We start from the raw sequence: 6,473 nt of genomic DNA on the forward strand, positions 1-6,473 counted from the left end.
TTCGGGAGCTCTCTATATTCTCTCTCTCTCTCTCTCTCTCTTTATCTGTTCAGATGAACGCTCAACGCGCCGATTGTTCCTGCTTATTCCTTGCACCTTTCTCTTCACTTGCTACCTGTAACAAATATAGGATATATCGGTGTCCCCACTATGTGGTATTGGACAATAATTGAATCTCGATGCGTCAGTGACGTTGATTTCATTTTCCCAATGTTCAAGATCGGTAATTTATGTAACCTACGAAAAAACCAGCATATACATTTTCGGTAGGCTTATCACAGCTAAACAATTTCGAAGGTGGATAACAAAGATATTTAGCAATGATCCATACTTGTTCGTACTGACTTCGATCGAACGAATTATATAAGTCACTTGACCCAAATCAAAAATCAGTAAGCGTGGAATTTATGCCCAATAGCGAGTCATATTTCTAGCAAAAGGCATGATGATAATGGTGACGCGCTGTTGGACAGTGGACACTCGTCTGCAGAAAAAATACTGGGTTAAATTGAATGAATAGCTACGTGCAACGTAAGATAGCTATACACTTATACAGTATACACTCGCTGATATAGTGATTATCGCGACTCTAGCACACCCATATTAATTACGCGATTAAATTTATGCTCGCTGTTTGCCTGCAGATTGAACAATTAGGTTTAAAGCATCATGCGCAATAATGAACACTAATTAATTAGATAGGCCTACATGCCATGCGTTCAGATGTCGCCCAATGGCGAAGGATGCTTCAGGTTTATCTAAGCTAAGTCACCCGTCTATCGTGTAGCACAGAGTCATAAACAATCGATTAAAAGAGAAGGGGGTGTTTAGGTGTGTCTTTTCGGATTGTATCGCCCGATAAACACCAGATTAACTGATCCCCGATCGGATGAGAGCGCACCGTACAATTTCGTCATATTTGCAACCTGCAATGATATAGAAATATTGCGAAAGTGTATAGAACGGATATATTCTAGATTTAGCATTGTATCACGGGTCACCAACCCTTTTGCAACCAAGAGCTACTTCTTGGGTACTGATTGAAGCGACAGGCTACCATTTATACCGGGCTGAATTTCCGCCTTGATCTTCATAGCACTGGGCAGGAATCGCATTGCAGTAAGACTTCTAAGAGAGTCTTTTAAATCAAAACATCTCATTTCAACTAGCAAACCACTAAGATTCTTAAGAAATCATGAATTACTTCGCACCGTGTTAGTATAAATTATACAACAACAATCAACTAAAATTTCAAAATAAATCATGTTACACTGGACTGGACAATGGGATTCATGCTATCTGTTTCTATATCAGTCAGTGGAAAGCCTAGCATTGCATGTTATCAACTAGTGCGCTCTCCTCTGGTATGGAACTTGACTGACACTGCAACTCAGAGTGAGTGTTCTAGATGTGCATTAGTAAGGCGTGTTCTGTGTTTGTTTTTGATGAAGTTCATGTCCGAAATGGCTGATTCACAACAAGTTGAACCAAACACGCTTGTAACCTTCATAGCTGCTGCGCATACGCCACTGTACTTTTCCGTGTCAAGAAGGCACGAAAAGTTTGCTGCAGCCTGGTAGGCTTTGAGGTGGAGGTCATTTTGCAGTGTTACCATTTCAATCTCCAACTGTTCAGCATCAAGACATGGCAGATTTCATTATACCGGACAGCAGAAACGATTACAGAAAGTTAGAAACATGCTACAGCATAAACTGCGTTGAGTGAAAGAGAAACAAACTGTGTCAAAGATGCAATGCGTAATGGGCATACAGTAGGGTTACCAAACGTCCTCTTTTAAGAGGATTTGTCCTCTTTTTTGACTTTTTTGAAAGTGTCCTCGGAGGACGTCCTTTTATCCTCTTTTTTGAGATTTTGTCCTCTTTTTTAAAAATTTAGGTCAGATTTAGAGCAAATTGCGAGTGATATGCCGTAAATTAGCACAGAACTGACGCACCGGCGGGTATTTCGGAGTGAAAAACGGTTACTTTAGCTCTGGGCGGAAAGATGACCTTTTTTATTTTAGTCAACCGATCACAAAGTGGGAAAAATTCACCGGTTTTTGAGAATTCTTCTCAAATTTCTGAAAAAGTGTCCTCTTTTTAGATTTCCAAAATATGGCAAGCCTAGCTTACAGATATTGAAAATCTGTTCGTACTTCACGGCTATCTGCTACCATATAGTAACGTTGTTTACTACTTTGGCATTGTCCTTGACGTCGAGCTACCATAACGGAACGCCCCGGCATTTCAAGAAGACCGTGGATAGCAATCCGTCATGTCGCCTGTATAAGCAGTGCGCCGTATCCTACGTCTTCGCTATCTTGTGATTCTATTACATGTTGGTATAGTACTATAATTGTAATTGATGATATTTGATATCATCATTTTAAGTGTTTATATATATGTTGTTGTTGTTGTTGTTTTATTAACGCATATAATTGGCGCTTACAACATCGTGGTTATTTGCGCCCACACAGTAAATTTCATAAATTTCATAATGGCATGTCTTCTTGAACTTGAGTCTTTTTTTCGGCTCATTTGCTGCCTCCTTTCAAGAGTTCGGCTCTCTCTTTGTCTGAGCTTTTTCAATGCGCTGTGTTACAGCGGGTTCGGCGATGAGCAGCCCAGATAAACCTCCGATTTATATATATGTATTGTCATTTGTAAGTTACATGTTCGTGTGATTTAAACAAGAATAGCATAATCAATCAATCTATATATCTAAAATCTCACTGGTAATAACCTGACGAATTTCGTTAAATGCTGCTATTCGATCTATTTTTAGAACAGGCTAGCGGGCTACTGGTCCTCGCGGGCTACCTGAGACCCGCGGGCAACGCGTTGGTGACCCCTGGTATATACATATTATTGTATGATAAACCTTAATCATGAGTATGTTGTAGCGAACAAAATAATGTAACTACTTAGAATGACTGTCCAATTGTTCTTATGGAAAGTCCTACATTGCAATATTCGTATGTACTTTCCTGCAAAATGCGAATGAACTAAATATTTTGAATTTTCAGGCAATGCTGCTGTAGTCGAGCCATGGAGTGGACCCAGGGCATACGTGATCATCCAAATATTCCTTATGTCTTCGAGTCAAGCTGGCCGAATGAATATTCTTATCCAAGACGACTTTTCTAAATATAAACACAATGTGACAGATTCGATTTTTTACAAACATATGAAATGCGGAGCTATATTATATGATATACCTTCTCCAATACCACATGGGTGTTTTATAATTTTTCTAGTGTGCCAAACAGGGCTGTGGAGTCGGTAAATTTTACCACCGACTCCGGCTCCGACTCCGACTCCACACATTTTCAATATACCGACTCCGACTCCGACTCCGACTCCTGAGTCTTTAAATGTACCGACTCCAACTCCGACTCCGACTCCTGGGTCTTTAAACGTACCGACTCCGACTCCGACTCCCGACTCCGACTCCAGCATTATTACCAATTTACTTCGAAAATTATATGCCACATTGTCGGTTGAATGACTATCATACAACCATTAAACATATGCAAACATATGATTAACTGTGGCATGCTAAATTGTTTCATTGTGGCACAGCTCGAATTATCCACTATGGAATTAACATGAAATAAAGATTTGCTAAATATCCTTCCTTATTCAAGTTTTTATAAAATGGACTCTCTAATATCCTGAAATGTATGAATCATTCAAATATGGCAGATATCCAATCCTGTATAATAAAAATGTAGATAAAAAATCCAAGTGTAGCTCTTGTGTATGACTCATCAACTGATAAAGAAATTGAACTTACTAATTTTGTCATTGCACACTATCCTGATTACAAGCACAAACCCTCTTACTATACTAATAATAGACATTGGTCATAAATGGAATTTAGTTATGAAGTCAAAGACCATAGCCTATGTCTAGTCTACATGTACTTAATCAAGTATTCAAGGATTGGGTCTTTCTTAATAATTTGTTCGACCCAAATAGCTAAGCTACACTAAAAATATTTTTAATTTTGTCAAGTGGGAAGCATCGTTTGGTCATTTTTACATCATTTTTACAATTTTACAAAACCAGCCGATGCATTTTCTCTGTCACAGTATCATGGTATAATTCCGAAAATTGCATCAATTTTGACTGCATCGCGAAAACGCATCTTGCTATTTTCTTCCCCTCTGCAACTGAGTTGTAATTTGCAAGTAATGTCTAATTTTATCTATATCAGGGGTGGGCAACTTTTTCGGCGAAAGGGACACCTGAGATTTACGAACCATTGCGCGGGCAACTGGAATGTTGATAACCTTTTTTTAGTCGTCGATAGGAGCGAACTTATATTAATACGCTCTAAAATTGAAAACAATATGTCATGCAACTGTGCAGTGCGCAATCAGGCCCTGGTCGCGCGAAGCGCGAAATTTTTTTGCAAGATAACGACTGAATTAGGCTATAGCTATATCAATAAATATGTCGCTAACATACATTGGGGGTCGCATCTGTATACCACTGGGCTCATTTGGCAAGGACAGGATTACTCGACGTTTAGACATAGCAAAATCGACGGTATCAGTGAACATGCCTCTGTCATTTTGTGCAAATGTTTTGTCGACAATCTCGCTGCGAGTGCACTAGCGAAGCCGTATCTCCTAATTGCGAATATAGTTAGAATCAATTCTCTGAATAATATGTATTTATAATTTTCAGAAGGGGGCTCAAATACTGAACGCAAGATATCTAGTGACAATGAATCATGCGAAGTACCGAGAAAAATTTCAAGTCAAATAAATCTGCTATGAAATATTCTACTTCATGGTCATATACGAAGATCTGGGATAAATGTGGCTGACCCCTGGATACGTCAATGCGTCAGAACTGTTGTTTTAGTCATCATCAAATTTCGCGGTCATGCTAATTAAATTTTGGTTGGCCTTGCAATTGTACCTGATGTCATAAATAATTTCGAGAATTACCTCGCAGGCCACACCTAACCTTCTCGTGTGCCAAATTTGGCCTGCGTGCCACGGGCTGGCCGCACCTGATCTGTATGGTTAATAATAGCAGTGATTGGTGGTACATAAAAATTATACTGAAAATTCTTTGAAAGCAAATGTTTTCATGATGGAGAAGTTGGAGTCGGAGTCGGAGTCGAAGTCAAAGTAATTCTCACAAACTCCGACTCCGACTCCAGTCAGTATTTTCCCACCGACTCCGACTCCGACTCCGACTCCAGCTATTATAGTTTTCACGACTCCGACTCCGACTCCGACTCCATCAAGCGAAAATTACCCCGACTCCGACTCCGACTCCACCGACTCCACAGCCCTGGTGCCAAACGCCAAAAAAGTTTGCGAACCACTGCCCTAGAATGAACGGGAGCAATGGTAGCTCAATAGTGATCGGCTTCCAGTCAATTATTGCTTGGCAATGTTTTCGCCAGTCTTCAAATTTTTCTTCAATATCTAGGCAACTTGCGCCCATCAATATTCGGAACGATCCATGACGGTGAGTTGCAGAAAAGAATTGCATACGTGGTCTTACGAGATTTATCGAATGTCGTAATCCTGCTCCTACGATACTGATTGTACAGGTTCGGTTTTCCCGCGTTGGATTGCATCGTCAACAAATGATATGTCAATGTACCCTGATATTTTATTATCATACCGCATTGCCAGAGTTTCGAACCTGTGTGCAGGGTTGTAATGACTCGAGTCACGATTTTCTGATGACTCGTCTTGACTCGAGTCATATTCTCAAAATACGGAAATGACTCGACTCGAGTGAATCTGTGTATTGACTAGACTTGGACTCGAGTCATTGCGCATGACTCAAACCAAGTCATGTGACTCGGGACTCAGACGGCCAACACCGACATTTCATTGTAATTTCGAAGGATAGTAAATCAACCACACTATTGAGATTTCGTCTACTGCAGGGGTTCTCAACTGGGGGTCCGCGAAGCCTCAAAATAGTTAAAAACCTAATTCGTATTTTTTTGAATTAATAAAATCACGAGGCAGTTTCGCTTCATTACTAGTGAAACTCCAGAGCTCACATCAACAGAATGGCCGTCTGAGATGAAATATCCTACTGTGCAGACTCATTTTAATTGCTAAATTGCCAATAGCCTACTGATACAAACATTTTGCTGTTTAGAACTGTTTTGTTTGAGATTATGGGGGAAAAGTTGGATGAGTATAAGATCAATCATTGTGACTTCAAAATGTCAACAAAAATCCATTTATCCTGTGATATACATAACCATTTTTCTGTGATAACTTCAAGATAAGCTGCTAGATAAAAATGACAAGGCTTGACGTTACATGTTCATTAAAAAAAAAATTCGTCAATTTTGGTGTTATCTTTGTTGCGATCATATCCAAATGTGTCGTCGCAAGCGTAACGCGTTATTATTGCATTCGCCACCACTTATATTTGTGGAAATGGATTTTTGGCACTACTTTATATCAAATCGAAGCAGTGTTG

At 39.7% G+C, this 6,473-nt stretch overlaps 1 long non-coding RNA gene across 1 annotated transcript; it reads left to right on the top strand.

Annotated features, from left to right (window-relative positions):
- Positions 1-427: 427 nt before the first annotated feature.
- On the top strand, positions 428-3,374 carry LOC145450111 (uncharacterized). The gene is made up of 2 exons (XR_013918425.1): positions 428-2,337; positions 3,026-3,374. It is a non-coding gene; the product is annotated as an uncharacterized LOC145450111 (long non-coding RNA).
- The last annotated feature ends 3,099 nt before the right edge of the window (positions 3,375-6,473 follow it).

This window comes from Botryllus schlosseri, chromosome 11, assembly GCF_051294905.1.
Source record: "Botryllus schlosseri isolate E-star chromosome 11, Bs_hap1, whole genome shotgun sequence".
Taxonomy (NCBI): Eukaryota; Metazoa; Chordata; class Ascidiacea; order Stolidobranchia; family Styelidae; genus Botryllus; species Botryllus schlosseri.